The sequence below is a fragment of the Gymnoscopelus microlampas genome (genome assembly GCF_963454915.1).
Source record: "Gymnoscopelus microlampas genome assembly, chromosome: 3".
In the NCBI taxonomy this organism is placed as follows: domain Eukaryota; kingdom Metazoa; phylum Chordata; class Actinopteri; order Myctophiformes; family Myctophidae; genus Gymnoscopelus; species Gymnoscopelus microlampas.
In genome coordinates, this window is record NC_139940.1 from 9248648 (window position 1) to 9266772 (window position 18125).

Genomic DNA, 18125 nt, shown 5'->3' on the forward strand with positions numbered 1-18125 from the left:
GTACAAGCAACGACATATAACAAAAATATATTAAAGCAAAAAAAATGGGGGGAAAAATACAGTGATATACACTCATAAGCCTACTTATCATAATTGGCAGCGTTTCCGTGTGAATTTCTGATCGGTCAGCAATGATCACCCACATGTGAACACAGTGACCACGAGCAGATGTACAAAAGCAAGGATTAATCAATGTGCAAGTGTCACGATATGTATACATGGCATGAGCAAAGAAAGCAAGAAAAACTAAACAAAAAATGTCATTGTACATGAGATTAAGGTGCATCAGGAATATCAGTATCATCAATAATAACAATAGTACATCAAATCTATACAGCACTTTTCTTGGTATTCAAATTCAATTTACAACAAAACAAAATAGACAACTTTATTAAGAGAAAACCAGTTAAAAGGCTTAAAACTAAGCAAAGAAAAAAAAGCTAAAACTAAAAGACAGAAAGGGAAATTTGAATTAGGCGGGGAAAGCAATTAAGTCTGAAAAGGTGTGTTTTGAGGGAGGCTTTGGACAGGGCAAGGGTGAGGGCGGCTTTGATGTGAGCATGGGAGTGGGTTCCAAAGGGAGGGGGCTGACACTGAGAAAGCCCTGTCACCCCATGGGTGTGTTTAACATAGTCCACAGGAGAAGGGAGTGGACATCATTTAATCCAAGGGTCTTCAACAGGGGGTCCGGGACCCCTAGGGGGTCCTCAGAGTTATACTACAGGGGGTCCGCCAAATCTTTATGTGATATGATTTATTTGTTTTACCGTAACCACTTGAACCATAGCATCCCTTTTTCTGAGGAGAAATTTAACCAAAAATAGCAGATCTAAAAGCTCTCAACGCCTCGCACTGCGAGACTTGAGAGCTTGTAGATCGGCTATTTTTGGCAAAGAGGTATAGGTGTAGAGGGGAAAAGAGCAGCTGCGAGAGAAAACCGATAACGCGGCACTCGGTGCCGCGGCCGCGCTATTAGCTTGTATATCTGCTATTTTTTTATTTTCAATTGGGAAAATGTGTGCAAATCTTTGAATATATATGATTTTTACACAACATTTTTTACTCAAATCTTTCCTTCTGGGGAGAGCTTTTGAAAAAAAAAAACGTATGTTGCTATAATATCAACGGTTTTCAAACTTTTTCATGTCAAGGACCTCCCAAAATGATATGTATTTGGTCCAGACACCTCCCCCCCCCCCCATCTCAAAATATTTTGTTCCAGGGACCCCCACCAGAAGCAAAGATTTGAGTTACAAATGTTCGCTTTAAAAATATATATTCAAAGATCTGCACACGTTATCACGATTTATTTCAAAAATAGCAGATGTACGTACAATGACACAGATGCGTTCCCGGATTGAATGGGTTAAGATAAGATAAGACTGATGCTATTGATTCTTGGTTTACCCATGAGCCATGCTCCTAGTTTACTGAGGCACTACACTGTCTCTCTGCATCAGATGTGTGTGTGTTTACCTTGCTTACTGTAAGTCTCTCTGGATAAAGAGCTAAATACCTATAAGATAAGATAAGATAAGATAAGACCTGATCCTGTGGGGCGAAACTTCGCTGTCAAAGGCAGCACAGCAGTTAAGATACAGATCACAGGGCAATCAAAGCAGTGCAGATACAGCAGGGTGAAAAGACACTCACAGAAACAGCATCAATAATGAACCAGAAGAGACAACGATGATACACCCTCTACAGAGCTTGAGGGAAGGAGGGGATGAGAGGAGAGGAGAGAGAGAGGAGAGAAGAGAAGAGAAGAGAAGAGAAGAGAAGAGAAGAGAAGAGAAGAGAAGAGAAGAGAAGAGAAGAGAAGAGAAGAGAAGAGAAGAGAGAAGAGAAGAGAAGAGAAGAGAAGAGGGGTTGGAAGGAAGGATAAGAAAGCAGGGGAATAATATAAAGGGAGAGAGGAGAGAAAGGGTGTAGCAAACAGTGGTGGAAAGTAAGTCAAGTAATGTATTCTTACTTTACTGGAGTATTTCCAATGTTCAGTACTTTTACTTACTAGCGTGAGCTTGTAGATGAGATCTATCTCTCTCTGCATCTCTCTCTCTCTCTCTCTCTCTCTCTCTCTCTCTCTCTCTCTCTCTCTCTCTCTCTCTCTCTCTCTCTCTCTCTCTCTCTCTCTCTCTCTCTCTCTCTCTCTCTCTCTCTCTCTCTCTCTCTCTCTCTCTCTCTCTCTCTCTCTCTCTCTCTCTCTCTCTCTCTCTCTCTCTCCTCTCTCTCTCTCTAATTAGACTGCTAAACTGTACTTTTGATCAGAGTTATTTATACAGTCAGTGGGTGGTATTTATTTACTGTGGTTATTTTTGGTGTGAACATGTCGGCACTGGAAATACTGTGTTCTTTAATTGTGTCTGAATAATCCCGTACGGGATGGGCTGTGAAAGGCAGCCAGACACCAAAATACAAAGATTCATTCATTCATTCATGTAACACCTGACTTTTACTATTTCCACATTGTGGTATGTTTTACTCAAGTACAGAATTTGAGTACTTCCATCACTGGCAGCAAGCAAGGAAGGAAGCAAGGAAGGAATCAAGGAAGGAATCAAGGAAGGAATCAAGGAAGCAAGCAACGAAAGAAAGAAAGAAAGAAGGGGTTGATGGTGGGACAGGAAGAGGAGAAGAGGAGGAGGGGGATGAGACAGGGAGAGGAGGATGAGGTTAACTAACCCCGGCATCCATATTGTGAGGAAAGCTTTAGCTGAAATGAGCAGATCGACAAGCTCTCAACGCGACGCGTTGAGAGAAAAGAGAAGTCAAGTTTATAGAGGTTAAACACCACACACTGTGAAGATCTGTGATGGTTCTTCAGAGGTCAGTTCAAGGTCGAACTCAGAGAGAGAGAGAGAGAGAGAGAGAGAGAGAGAGAGAGAGAGAGAGAGAGAGAGAGAAACAGAGAGAATTAGAGAGAGAGAGGGACCACAGGTTGTCGAAGGTGACTCATCAAGTTGGAAGGTTACCGATGCAGGTATGTGTCTGCTCAACAGGAACATTGGACAGCGAGGCAAAGAGAGTGTGTGTGTGTGTGTGTGTGTGTGTGTGTGTGTGTGTGTGTGTGTGTGTGTGTGTGTGTGTGTGTGTGTGTGTGTGTGTGTGTGTGCGTGCAACAGAAAGGAGAGAACGGTGAAAGAGACACACACACACACACACACATACTGAGATATACATACACAGAGTGAAAGAGACATAGAGAACAACTAATAAGAGGTTGAGAGAATGTGTGTGTACGTGCACACGCATAAGAGAAAGAGACATAGAGGCTAAAGAGAGACAGAGAAATTAAATGTGTGGGTGAGAGAGAGAGAGAGAGAGAGAGAGAGAGAGAAAGAGAGAGAGAGTCTAGTCTAACCCATTAAGACCTGGAACTGTGTCATTTTTAGATTTGAGCTAAAAAGCATTATTTTACACTTTGGGCTATTCAAAAATAGCAGATATACAAGCTCGTAGCGCGGCACCAAGTGCCGCGCTACGAGCTTGTAGATCTGCTATTTTTGAAAATTCGTGAAAATCTTTGAATATATATATTTTTAAAGCGAACATTTTTTTTTTTTTTAATTTTTGCTTCTGGGGGTCCCTGGAACAAAATATTTTGATGGGGGTCCGCGGCCAAATACATATAATTTTGGGGGTCCTTGACATGAATAAATTTGAGAACCACTGATATAGAAACATACGTTTTTCAGAAAACTGTTGAGATTTAGGACACATGTAGAATCGCCTTTAGGTCTCAATGGGCTAAAACAATGAAGCAGGCCTCAGCAGTAAAATGGCCTGGACAACCTAATCTCAGCATTGTAACTCAGAGCAAATGAGAGGAGAACAAGAACGGAGGGAGGAGAGACCACGAGAGAGAGAGAGAGGGAGTGAGAGAGAGAGAGAGAGAGAGGGAAGGAGAGAGACGACGAGAGGAGAAAGTGGTGAGCGAGGGCCAGCGTTCTCTCACTAGCTAATGTATCAGGGGAAATGAGGGAGATGGAGAAAGGAGAGAGAGAGGGAGAGAGAGGGATACAGAGGGAGAGAGAGAGAGATGGAAAAGGAAGGGAAAAAGAGAGATGGCGGACGGACGCGACCTGAGATTGTGTCATTATGACAAACAGCAGGGCACACTCCTCAGCTTGAAGAGGAGAACATGAGGGGAAAAGAGCAAAGAAAAACAACAGAGAACGGTGAGAAAGGGATGGGAACGGAGCAGTGGCGTGCACAGACATTTTGAGGGGCAGGTGCTCAAGTACATTATACTTTTTTTTTGTTTAATTGGTCTGCTCTTTTTTTCCCTCTACACCTATACCTCTTTGCCAAAAATAGCAGATCTACAAGCCCACAACGCCTCGCAGCGCGAGGCGTTGTGAGCTTCTAGATGTGCTATTTTTGGCTAAAGTTCTCCTCAGAAAAGGGACGCTAGGTTTCGAGTGGTTATGGTAAAAAAGAAAAATCATATCACATAAAGATTTGGCGGACCCCCTGTAGTAACTCTGAGGACCCCCTAGGGGTCCCGGACCCCCTGTTGAAGACCACTGCTGTAAACTGAAAAAAAAAAAAACGTATTTTTTTTCTCTAGCACCACCTAGAGCCTATCTGTGCACGTCCCTGACGGTGAGAAAGGGATGGGAACGGAGAGAGAGAGAGAGAGAGAGAGAGAGAGAGAGAAAGAGATTGAGAGAGGGAGAAAAAGGGGAGAGAGGGAGAGAGAGTGAGAAGCGTGGCAGATAGGCGGGACAGACAGAAGACAGGAGGAGGAGATGATAATCATTTAATTGCACTGGAGGCAGTGGTGGAAAAAAGTATACCCAATTTGTTGTACTTAAGTAAAAGTATCAGTTCCACTAATGTAGAAATACTCTGTTACAAAGTCCGGTATTCCAAATTTGCTTCAGTAAAAGTACAAAAGTACTGGCATCAAAATATACTTAATGTACCAAAAGTAGCTATTTTGTCTCATCTGTTAAAGAAAGTAGGTAGCTGATATGTTGCACTTTTACCTTAGCGGTAGGTATACTCTTGGTTGCTTGTTTTTTGCAGGAAATGCACTTAAGACTTCTGGTGATTAGTAGTTTTCGTTCCCTACCTATGTTGAATACACTTATTGTAAGTCACTTTGGATAAAAGCGTCTGCTAAATGACTGTAATGTAATGTAATGTAAGAACTCATCACGCAGAATGTTTTCAAAATGTATAAAAAATCTTTTGAAAATAGCAAATCTACAAGCTCACAACGCGCCGCAAAGCGGCACGTTGTGAGCTTGTAGATTTGCTATTTTCAAATTAGCCAAAGTATATATAGAGCTGAGGTGGTTAATGCATGTGTTATAATAATAATCAAAATCTACAAAGTAACTAGTAACTAAAGTCTTCAAATAATTGCGGTGGAGTGAAAAGTACACTATTTTGCCTCTGAGATGTAGTGGAGTAGAAGTAAATGTATTGACATTTGGAAATACTCCAATAATAGTAAAAAAAAACAATAACCTCAAAATCGTACTTAAGTACAGTAATTGAGTAGATGTACTAAGTTACTTTCCACTGACTGGAGGAGATGGGGGGGGGGTGGTGGCAGGGCTCTTGAGGGGGGGATTTCAGGAATTCTGTAGGATACGTTGACGTTGAGGAACGCTCAACGTCACCCCCGGTCGCGTGCCTTCACAACTACAAAACAGCCTTTTATCGTGTCATCCACTCATGAATAATAATAATAATGTGTTTTATTCATAATGCACGTTACATTTGTGACAATCTCAAAGTGCTACAATAGGAAATTGCATGAACAAAATCGTGTCAGAATCATCACACCATTAAAAAAACATCTGCAAGAAGAAACTGAAACAAAACATTTAAAACATTATGCACTCGTGAGGAGCAACCTTCCCCCACATAACCCCCTACCCCAACCAACCCCTTCATCCCTCTGGCAAAGCTCTGCGCTAGTCATGCCTTTCTTTGTTTCTTCTTTTAATATTCGCCCGCGTAACCATAGCAATGGACAGCCCGGAAGATGAGCGATTCATGATGGGATCAAAGAGGCATAGTCTTTTTCTTCCATAATGACAGATCTCTAGCTAGTTCCAACTGGAAGCATCACCAACGTACAGTGAAGCCTGGAGAAAAACAGAAAAGGTCTGGAGTGCTCGGAAGTCCCCAAAAAAAAAGTGTAGTGAAGGTGCTCTTTGGTTGGGGACACAAAATGTGCAACAAAGAAAACAAAAACAAAAAAACAACGCACTCTTCTGGTGAAAAAGTTAAAAAGCACTTTATTCAGATAGCTATTTCATCATTGGACATTGCATTAAAAACAGTGAGGTACAACCCACGCTTAGCGGCCCCCACAGCCTTCTACAGCGGCCGTGTTTGTTTTTCTTCCTTTGATACAGTAAAGCCTGATTCATACCTTGGCACGACACCGCCGTGTGACAAAGCCTACATTAGGCTTAACGATCTCTGTTCCACTCAAAGCACCACCACCATAGTCTGGATGTCTGTTGTTCCACTCAAAGCACCACCACCATAGTCTGGATGTCTGTTGTTCCACTCAAAGCACCACCACCATAGTACGGATGTCTGTTGTTCAGTGGCGTCGTTAGGCGGGGGCTTCAGTGGCTATAGCCACCAATGTTTTATCCAAAGCCACCAATAAAAAAATATATTAAAAAAAAGAAAAAAACGTTTTTTAGTTTTTTTTGTTTAACCCATTGAGACCTGAAGCCGATTCTACATGTCTCCTAAATCTCAACAGTATTCTTAAAAACGTATGTTTCTATATCAGTGGTGCTCAATCTTTTTCATGTCAAGGACCCCCAAAATTATATGTATTTGGCCGCGGACCCCATCAAAATATTTTGTTCCAGGGACCCCCAGAAGCAAAGATTTGAGTTAAAAATGTTCGCTTTAAAAATATATATATTGAAAGATTTGCACACATTTTCACGATTTTTCAAAAATAGCCGATCTACAAGCTCGTAGCGCGGCACTCGGTGCCGCGCTATGAGCTTGTATATCTGCTATTTTTGAATAGCCCAAAGTGCAAAATAATGCCTTTTAGCTCAAATCTAAAAATGACACAGTTCCAGGTCTTAATGGGTTAAATTATATATCTATAACCCTAACCTAACCCTACCCCTAACCCCGAAATAAAGTAACGACATTTTTCGCTGTCTGGTTGGCTAAGCCCCCAACCTAGTAGAGACCTAGCGACGCCTCTGCTGTTGTTCCACTCAAAGCACCGCCACCATAGCCAGGATGTCTGTTGTTCCATTGAAAGAACCACCACCATACAGTTAGAAGTAAAGCCTGAGCCATGCCAGATTTTGGGCCCGATGCCGATCCCGTTGTTTTACTGATACTTTGTCAAATAAATATCGTTTTTCAAATCAATTGGAAATATAAAAAATAACTACATTCGTATGTGACCCCTTAATTATTCAAATATATCATCTTCTCAGAAATAGCCGAGCTCAAAACGCATCGGGATGTGACAAGTTGTTTGTAGATTTAATGACAGGCCTTAAAATAGACGCCAGGTTGAAAGTGGTACAAAATTGGGACACACACAACAACAGTGGCAACACAGAAACGTGTGGGAGGAATACATTGGCATAACGACTAAATTGTGAGAAAAAGGTGGTAAAAATAATTGGCTATTCTAAATAAAAAAAACAAGAAAAAGGACAAAGATACATCTGGACTTAATAGGCTGCATAATTCCCGATACCGATGTCATCCTAAAAGTCAAATAATGGCCTCTAGATATACCAACCTAAATATATATATGTATAGTTATATGTATAGCCTTAACAGTTGGATTATATAGAGTGGGACCTGGTGGCACTTTTTACCCGTATGTCATGAGTTTGCTAACTAAAGTGCAGTGCTTCCTGTACCGTACTGTTATAATGAGTCCCCAAGAGCCTCTTAATAACGTCAAAAATAAGGACATAAAACCGCGCAGGCAAGCTTGTAGTCCACCTTCACCCATCAGATGTAATGGTTTTGTACGGGCGCCAATGCCAAACTTAGAAAGGTTGCAGAATGGAACTTTTGGGCACTATGGCGCTACTGAGCTAATCTGGTCCGCACAGGGAAAAGGGGTAGAACTAATACTTTTGGGAACAGGGAACTGACTTGAAACAACTAGTTCTTGCCGGTGTTGATTTTGACAGCACATTTTGATTTAGTTTTAGTCATAGCCTTTTGAATAAAATTCCATTTAGTTTTAGTCATATTTTAGTCATCTAGTTAGTCTAGTTTTAGTCGACTGAAATGTATTCTGGCGGAGCCTTGATGGCGTCGTAATGGCTGATTTTACACTTGGTTGCATACTGAAAATAGCCGATCGACAAGTTCACAACGCGTCACAGCGCGACGCGTTGTGAGCTTGTAGATCTGCTATTTTCAGAGTGCAACCAAACATAAAATGACTTGTCTCCACTAGTCCCCCATTAACATTTTAGACTAGTTTTTATTTATTGACGACATTTTCAATATATTAAAGGCCTTTGCACACAGGGTGCGATTAGTCAATCAGTTTTTACCGCATGCGAAAAGACGCACAAATCGAACTGGGTTCGATTGAAAAAAAAAAACGCATCGCGGCATCGCATTGCCGCATCGCATCGCCGCACGGGGTGTGCATGAGGTCATTGAGAACCATGTGTTCATTTAACTCATTCTGTGCCACAATCCGTCAAATCCGTCACGTGGCCTGACACCGCGTGCGCCACAATCCGTCAAATCCGTCATAAAAAAATAAATAAAAATAAAATAAAATAAATCAAAATAAAAGTTTTTTTTTTTTTTTTGGGAAAAACATGTTCAGAACCCAAGATATGATGATTTGAAGATTTGCTGCTCCATCCACTCCTTGTTTAACCTATACCTTAAAAAGGTTGTATCTCGCTTCCTAAGCACTTTTTTTTTTACAATGAATTTTGGCTGTGGCACTCAGAGCCAAAATTCCATAAATAAGCATGGCATTGAATGAGTTAAAAAATTATATTTTCAGTTTTTTCCGTGCGGAAAATCGCACCCTGTCTGCAAAGGCCTTTAGTCTTAGTTTTAGTCATCGTAGCTTAGTTTTTATTTCGTTTTTATTTCGTTTTCGTCAGTGAAATAAAGGTAGTCGACGAACATTTTTCGTTATAGTTTTAGTCGACGAAATCAACACTAGTTCTTGCTTGGGCTAAACTTTAGACGTTCTTTTATTTGTTGCATTGAATCAGTCAGCATTTCCTGTACTCTTTTATCTTCTGTATTTTGTATTTCTGTTCCGGTCTGTATGCTGTTGTTTTTTTTAAACTGCACATTTCTAATAGTGTTTGTATTGTATTCTGTGAAGCACTGATGCTATGCATGGATTGCTCTAGTGTATGAAAAGGTGCTATACAAAAACATTGCCTTGCGGAGGTAAACATTGTTGGATTGTAAACATTTACATTTTCAAACGTATTACACTCTAACAATGTTGCAAGAAATCCTTTCAGCATTATACATATAGACTGTGTATTATTAAATTGTATTTAAAGGTACACAAAACCACTGTTGAACGAACTGGTAGAAAATGTTCACAGTCCCCAGTTTGTTTTACAGCAGGTGTGTTATATGTCACCCAACACTGCCCTGTTGAAATAAATCAAAGTCTTACAAAAAACATGGGGCAACATCAGGCTAAAAGCATAGGACCTGCCATCACATAAAATATATGTTGGGGGATTAAAGTGAATGAAAAAGTCTAGATACGGTATAGGCAAGGCAAGTGCATTTGTATTGCACATTTCCTGTACAAAAGCCATTCTAAATTGCTTGACATTAGGCATATAAATGCATTTAAAACAAAATGAAGAGCAGATGGAATAATTGCAAAAAATAAGAAAAAAATGAGAAGTTGCTATTTCTCTTTCTCTTCGTACTTTCTGTGCACACTTTTAATTGTTTTGGGTTCCTTTCTACCTAAAGACTTGAAAAGACAGACAGTAGTCATGAATCCAAAAAGTATTGCTTTTTTTTTGGTGCTTTATTTAGATAGGAGAGTGTAGAGAGACGGGGAAATGAGGACAACGAGAGAGCGGAGACATGCGAGACATGACAGAAGTCAGACACATGACTCGCAAGGAGCATGTGCTCTGTGCACTAACTGTCCAATATTTTTAAGACGATAATAGGCTGACTTTGTCATTGACTTGAAAGACTTAAAAAACGTCATAATATGAAGTCTTTCAAGTCAATATTATTGACTTGGAAGACAGGGAGTCAATGTGAGCGCGAACTTTCAGCCTTTCTTCCTTGGCACCAAAGACAATTCTAAGTTGTGTCTATATTTAGTTAAAAGGAAATGTTGGCACATCCAAACATTGATTTGTTCAACGCACTGACTCAGCAAAATTATGGGCCATATTCACTCAAATAAAGAGCTCAATTATAGTTTTATATGCATAATTATGCAAAAGTATTATTATTATTATTATTATTGTCTAATGGTAGCATTTTAAGGCTGAATAGGAGAATAGAGCAGGGGTCTTCAACGTTTTCAGGCCAAGGACCCCTTAGCTGAGAGAGAGATGAAGCAGGCACCCCCCCACAACATATTGTATAAAATTGTGTTGCCGATTAAAAATGGTCATAGATTTCGTAGGGAGTTTCATAGACTTTGACAGCACTATCATCAGCGTATGTTGGATTCATGTGTATTTTCAGAAATGTAACCACTTGAACCAGCAATACTTAGTCTGCTCTTTTCCCCCTTCTACATCAAACCTCTTTGCCAAAAATAGCTCACAAAAATAGCTCACAACGCCTCGCAGTGCGAGGCGTTGTGAGCTTGTAGATCTGCTATTTTTGTCTAATGTTCCACTCAGAATAGGGATGCTAGGGTTCAAGTGGTTAATGTAAAAAACATGATCCTATCACACAAAGATTTGGCGGACCCCCTGTAGTAACTCTCAGACCCCCTAGGGGTCCCGGACCCCCTGTTGAAGACCCCTGGAATAGGGGATTGATCATAGTGTTTTGCTTAGATGCATACATAGTCAATGAAGACAAAATAGCACCTGCATTGAGGATACGACTTGAACCAATTAAGTGTGCCAGAACATCCAACCCTGTTTTCCACCCTGTCAGACACTATTATAGATCTACAGTGTCGAAAGCTCAAGCTGCATTAAGATCCAATAACACAAGTATTGGAATTTTACTGGAATTAATTAAAGATGATAAGTGGTAGTCAAAGTGGGGTCCAGGGACCCTCAGAGTTCCTTGAGTGGGTCCAAATGGGACACTTACAGTACAGGTCTGTAACTCTCAGAGTTATAGGGGTCCTTGAAATATGTGTATTTTTTTAAGTGTGAGAGCCACTGATCTAAAAAACCCTAGTCGGGACCAGTGACCTAAAAAAGTTAATGGAAAAACAAGCAGTGTTACAATGACTTTAAAGACTCAACCACAATGAACTGAACCTCTTTCAGCACCACTGATGAGTGGACAGTTCTGTGTGGGGTGTGGGCCTGCTGACACTGACACTGCACCAGTGTTGATTTTGTCGATTAAAACTATGACAACAAAAATTTGTCGACTACCTTTTTTCACTGACGAAAACAAAATAAAAACTAAGCTATGATGACTAAAACTAAGACTAAATATATTGTCAATTTTGTCAACAAATAAAAACTAGACTGAAATGTCAGTGATCCAGTAGAACTAAAAGACAATTCATTTTATGCTTGGTTGCGCTCGGGTGTTGTGCTCTGAAAATAGCAGATCTACAAGCTCGAGCTTGTAGATCGGCTATTTTCGGCATGCAACTAATTGTACAATCAGCCATTATGACGACATCAAAGCACTGCCAAAATACATTTTAGTCGACTAAAACAACTGCAGATTTAGTTGACTAAAATCGTATGATATTTAGTCAGGCGCTCGGAAATTTAGGCAGGCGCTCAGCACAGTCAAAGATTGTTAATTTAGGAAGATACACCATCCCAATTGGAGCCACTAGAGGCGACATGGTACACACATCCTACACAAATGGTCTCCTAAGTGGGCGCCGGTGTCTGACGGCAAATCTCGCGAACCTAGAGCCTAATTGCTTCTGCAACCAGCAGGGGTGAAATAGCAGTGAAACAGCGAGACTACAGGCCATTCATATGAACTGTCACACTTCCTATATTGCCTCAATTTACAAGCCGGACGCTAGCCCCCTTGGGAGGAACGTGCTATTCCTACCAGATGCTCTCCCTGCTGAACAGGTGAGCAGCCTGTAGGCGTTGTTAGTGCCACCACAGAGATCACCCTCCCATATACTCTGGTGGAAGAAGTAGTAAGATTGTTTTGTTTTCCCCAAGTAAAAGTACCCATACCACAATATAGAAATACTCACAAGAAAAAGCCTTGTATTCAAAATTGTCTTGAGTAAAAGTACAAACTTACTGACATCAAAATATACTTACAGTACCAAAGTAAAAATACTAAAATCTTTCAAAAGAATTGTCAAACCCGATAATAGCAGTTCCACAAGCTCACAACATTTCACATTGTGTTTGTGGTTAATGTATCTTTTAATAATCTAAACCTGCAATGTAACTAGTAACAAACAAAAACAACGAATTCTATTGGAGTCCAAAGTGCAATATTTGCCTCTGACACATAATGGAGTTCAAATATATAATATTTTTATATATAAAAAAAAAGAAATCCCCTACTGGCTTCCCACCCACGAACACAGCCAATCGTGTTCATTGGAGCGCCCAGCCAAGCCAGAGGCATCATGGGGGAATTGAACCCCAGACTCTACAGTGATGGACAGGAACATTACCCCTGCACCACATGGGTGCAATAATTACTAAACAACAATAAATAAGAATTGTTTCAAAGCCTTTAGGAGAAATGCCTGATTCCAGATAACGGTTAACTAATTTACAGTTAATCCATAGCCAATGAGGTGACACTTTTTAGTTGTTTCTCTAGGCTTGTTTACTTCCTGTTTATTTCCTGTGAGAAAAATGCCTATATCTCCGTTCCTTACAGTTAATTCATAGCCAATGAGGTGACACTGTTTAGTTGTTTCTCTAGGCTTGTTTACTTCCTGTTTATTTCCTGTGGAAAAATGTCTATATCTCCGTTCCTCTTGCTTTGCGGCAAAAACAAGCTGGATTCAAACGGACACAGCTGTGCAATGGATTGCCCCGTGCGGATAAAGAAATATTTTCTCTACTACGACAACCCTGTGCGTGTGATGAGGCGATGTATATCCGTAAAGACGGAGGTCACAGAGAATATTCCATGATTTTTCAAAGCTACAGTAAAATCGCTCTTTTTCTCTGGCAGTGGGGTGACAAGATTACACTATCACTCTGGCAGTCAAAGAGTTAATAGATGTCATATTGGTTTGCCGATCACTTTGGGGGACCCACTTCCACTATCCTCACCGCCCCACCAGCGGGCCCTGGACCCACAGGTTGGGTATCGCTGATCCAGAATGTTATTAACCCATTAAGACCTGAAGCCGATTCTACAAATGTCTTCTATCCCAACAGTTCTCTGAAAAACTGTGTGTGTGTGTGTGTTTTCAGTGGTGCTCAAAATTTTTCATGTCAAGGACCCCCAAAATGATATGTACAGTATTTGGCCGCCGACCCCCAAATGTTTTGTTCCAGGGACCCCCAGAAGCAAAGATCTGAGTTAAAAATGCTTTAAAATAATATATACAGTCAAAGATGTGCACACATTTTCCCGATTTTTCAAAAATAGCAGATATACAAGCTCATAGCGCGGCACTCGGTGCCGCGCTATGAGCTTGTATATCTGCTATTTTTGAATAGCCAAAGTGTAAAATAATGCTTTTTAGCTCAAATAAAAAAGTGACACAGATGCGTTCCAGGTCTAAATTAATTAATAGAGGATGATGTGGGGGTTGGTCACAGTGCGTTGTGTTGCGTTTGATATGCTTTTTCTTTCTTTTTCTTTTTCTTTTTTTCTTTTACCGTATTTGATCTCATTTGGATGTCAGGAATAATAGACGTATATCAGCAAACTAATGAGATAAGATCAATTGTAGCATTTGAAATACTGAGAGCCCAGACTATGGATGGGACTCTTTCATATAAGACAGACCAAAAGACTGCAAAGTTAACGGTCACAGTCGGTGGAAAATAATGGACAGTTATTGTTACTGCAACGATCAAGTATTTTCTTAGTGGTTATTTTGGATTATTTCTTACTTAAGTAAAAGTATCAATACTGTAATGTAGAAATACTCTGTTACAAGAGTAAACGTATGCAAGTATTGGCATCAAAATATACTTAAAGTACCAAAAGTAGAAATTACTCATTATGCAGAATGTCCCATTTCACAAGTTTTCAAATGTATAAAAATCTTTTGAAAATAGTCGATCTACAAGCTCGATGCGACGCATTGTGAGCTTGTAGATCGGCTATTTTCAAATGGCCGAAATGTATATAGGGCTGAAGTGGTTAATGTTTGTTTTGTAATAATAATCAAAATCTTCAAAGTAACTAGTAACGTTTTCAAATAATTGTAGTAAAAGTACAATATTTGACTCTGAACATTGGAAATACTCAAGTTAAGTACAAATACCTCAAAAGTGTACTTAAGCACAGTACTTGAGTAAACATACTTAGTTACTGTCCACCACTGCAGTTCGGCAACAAAATAGTTATCTCTCCTTGAAGTGTTTTGTGTTGCGTTTTAGCGCTGAAACTACACATTGTACTCTTTCTGCTTGCATGGAAACAGCATTTTACAATGTGTATAATATATCATAGGTTAATTGGCTAGTCTCACAGTGATAACAAATGCCATAGGATACAAAACTGCACTCTGGGACAATTAACCCATTAAGACCGGGAACGCATCTGTGTGTCATTTTTAGATTTCTTTGGCTATTCAAAAAATAGCAGATCTACAAGCTCATAGTGCGGCACTGAGTGCCGCACTATGAGCTTGTAGATCTGCTATTTTTGAGAAAAGAAAATGTGAAAATGTGTGCAAATCTTTGAATATATATATATATTTTTAACTTAAATCTTTGCTCCTGGGGGTCCCTGGAGCTAAATATTTTCAGATGGGGCCCCCCACGGCCAAATACATATAATTGTGGGGGTCCTTGACATGAAAAAGTTTGATAAACACTGATATATATATAGCAACATAAGTTTAAAAAAATAAAATAAACCAAAGATTTGAGTTAAACATGTTCGCTTTAAAAAAAAAAATATATATATATATTCAAATATTTGCACACATTTTCACGATTTTTCAAAAATAGCAGATCTACAAGCTCATAGAGCTATGAGCTTTTATATCTGCTATTTTTGAATAGCCAAAGAAATCTAAAAAATGACACACTGATGCGTTCTCCGGTCTTAATGGGTTAAGGCAGAGCAGCACTCCAGCGCTGGTCGGGTGGGTACACCTTGTCTTAGGCTATTTCTATAGTGAGAACAGAACAGCGGTCCAGAAGGTTATGAGTACTGACATGGAATATCTTGGTGCTGGTGAGACGGTGCCAGCAAAAATATACACACTGTGTCCCTAAGCCTCGATATGGGAACAGTCACCATCTCCCTGGGGACTTCAGTGCTTCAGTGCTTCAGTGTGTGCGTGTGCGTGTGTGCGTGTGTGTGTGTGTGTGTGTGTGTGTGCGTGTGCGTGTGTGTGTGTGTGTGTGGTATTACTATACTTGCGAGGACCAAGTATAGTAGAATTTGAAGAAATATACATTGTGAGGACCGTTTTTTGGTCCTCACAAGACAAATGGCTGTTTTATAGTTAAAAAAACATTTTTTAGAGATACGTTTACTATTAGAAAAACATTCAGGTTAGGATTAGACATTTAGGTGTCTCAGAGGTTAGGTTTAGGGAATTAGAATTAAACATGATTTATACTTAGTTGCGCGCCAGTGTCATGCACCGAAAAACAGCCGATCTATAAGCCCACAACGCGTCGCAGCGCGACGCGTTGTGGGCTTGTAGATTTGCTGTTTTTCGGCTTTAGGCTTACGGTTAAAACTGCCAAAATATATGTATTTTTAAGTGACATTCATAAAATCGTTTTCCTAAAGCGTTGATGTCCTCACAAGTATAGGGATACAAACGTGTGTGTGTGTGTGTGTGTGTGTGTGTGTGTGTGTGTGTGTGTGTGTGTGTGTGTGTGTGTGTGTGTGTGTGTGTGTGTGTGTGTGTGTGTGTGTGTGTGTGTGTGTGTGTGTGCTGGCGCTGAGATCAGCAGTATAGTGCTGGTGGGACGCGCTGTGCTTTGGTGCAGCCACCAGGACTAAAGAGCCATTGGAGCTGGATTTCACGGCGGCTCTGTGGAGCTAAAACCACTTAAGCCAGTGGTTCTCAAGCATTTTCATGTCATGGACCGCCCCCACCCCCCTCCTCCCCCCCTCCCATCAATACAAAATTGATATGTATTTGGCCGCAGACCCCCCCCCCCCATCTGAAAAGTACCCATACCACAATATAGAAATACTCGCAAGAAAAAGCCCTGTTTTCAAAATTGTCTTGAGTGAAAGTACAAACTTACTGACATCAAAATATACTTACAGTACCAAAGTAAAGATACTAAAATCTTTCAAAAAAATTGTCAAACTCTCGCCCGATAATGGCAGATCTACAAGCTCACAACATTTCACATTGCGTTTGTGGTTAATGTATCTTTTAACCCATTGAGACCTGAAGCCGATTCTACATGTCTCCTAAATCTCAACAGTTTTCTGAAAATGTATGTTTCTATATCAGTGGTGCTCAATCTTTTTCATGTCAAGGACCCCCAAAATTATATGTATTTGGCCATGGACCCCCATCAAAATATGTTGTTCCAGGGACCCCCAGAAGCAAAGATTTGAGTTAAAAATGTTCGCTTTAAAAGTATATATATTCAAAGATTTGCACACATTTTCACGATTTTTCAAAAATAGCAGATCTACAAGCTCGTAGCGCGGCACTCGGTGCCGCGCTACGAGGTTGTATATCTGCTATTTTTGAATAGCCCAAAGTGTAAAATAATGCTTTTTAGCTCAAATCTAAAAATGACACAGTTCAAGGTCTTAATGGGTTAAGCCCTCTATGCCTCGTTGTACGGCGGGGTAGCGAACATAGCCAATCTACAAGCTCACAACGTGTGTCATTGTGACGCGTATAGTGAGCCCGTTAGATGGGTTATTTTCTCTGCCGAGGGCCGAGGGCTCTGCCTCTAGCACCAAAGTGGCTTTGATGCCAAAGCGTTCACCATTTTATTCCATCTCATTTGTGAGCCGTAAGTGGAGGAGAGGAGGTGGGATGGGAGAGGGTGACCTTGACGGATTGAGAGACCCAGCGTTCATCCTAAGAGCTGATATGCGTGGCTGTGGTATGTGTCAGGATGCTCGTCCCGCTGGCTGAGACTAGTTGTAGGTTCGTTTCGGGCCAGGGAAGCATATAGTAGCTCCACTGCAGCCCTGTTTGGATCCAACACGTATCGTTGCCGTCTCCATATTCTAACCTTTAGTGTGTTTTCGTAAATGAACGCCCTTCTTGATCATACTACAGCGTCACACAAAAAGTATCAAACGTAGTAGATCCGCAACATCTGACGTGACGGGTACACCGTCAAAGTCATTTTACAACGGTCCCGGTAATCCCGGGCCACACTGGAATGCAGATTTCAAACTGTTCTCAAACCCAACTCGTAAGAAGAAGGTTGACGACTCTGCTAAATAAAATAACACTTAAAACATGGCAGATGTTGCGTACCAACAAGGACAGAATTGTAAATCATCGAGTCCTCATCAACATCCCCGTCCCAACCCGTTTGACGTGTTTGGTGTGAGAATACGTAGATTATTTTTTTTTGGCTATCCAGATTGGAATCAGATTGGTTTTGATCAAGTCGGAACAGAAAAATAGAGAGAGAAAAAAACACAAAGCAAATTCTTGTTAATCAGATTTGAGACATACCTCGTGGTTTGCTGAAAATCTACAATCTACAACGCGTTGCTATGTAGATTTGCTCTTTTCGGCGAAACGATACTGTCGTGCGACAGAGTATAATTTAAGCATTACCCACTCCTGAGTCCTGTTACATCATTAGTACACCCAATGATTACTTGCAAATAACAGTCTGAACAGT

General features: G+C 40.5%; 1 protein-coding gene across 1 annotated transcript in view; it reads right to left on the bottom strand.

Moving 5' to 3' along the window:
• The window catches only part of grin2db (glutamate receptor, ionotropic, N-methyl D-aspartate 2D, b), a gene marked incomplete at both ends in the record, with an annotated part of 161054 nt that overhangs the window by 7606 nt on the left and 135323 nt on the right, over positions 1–18125 (bottom strand). The gene's annotated exons all lie outside the window — the stretch shown is intronic.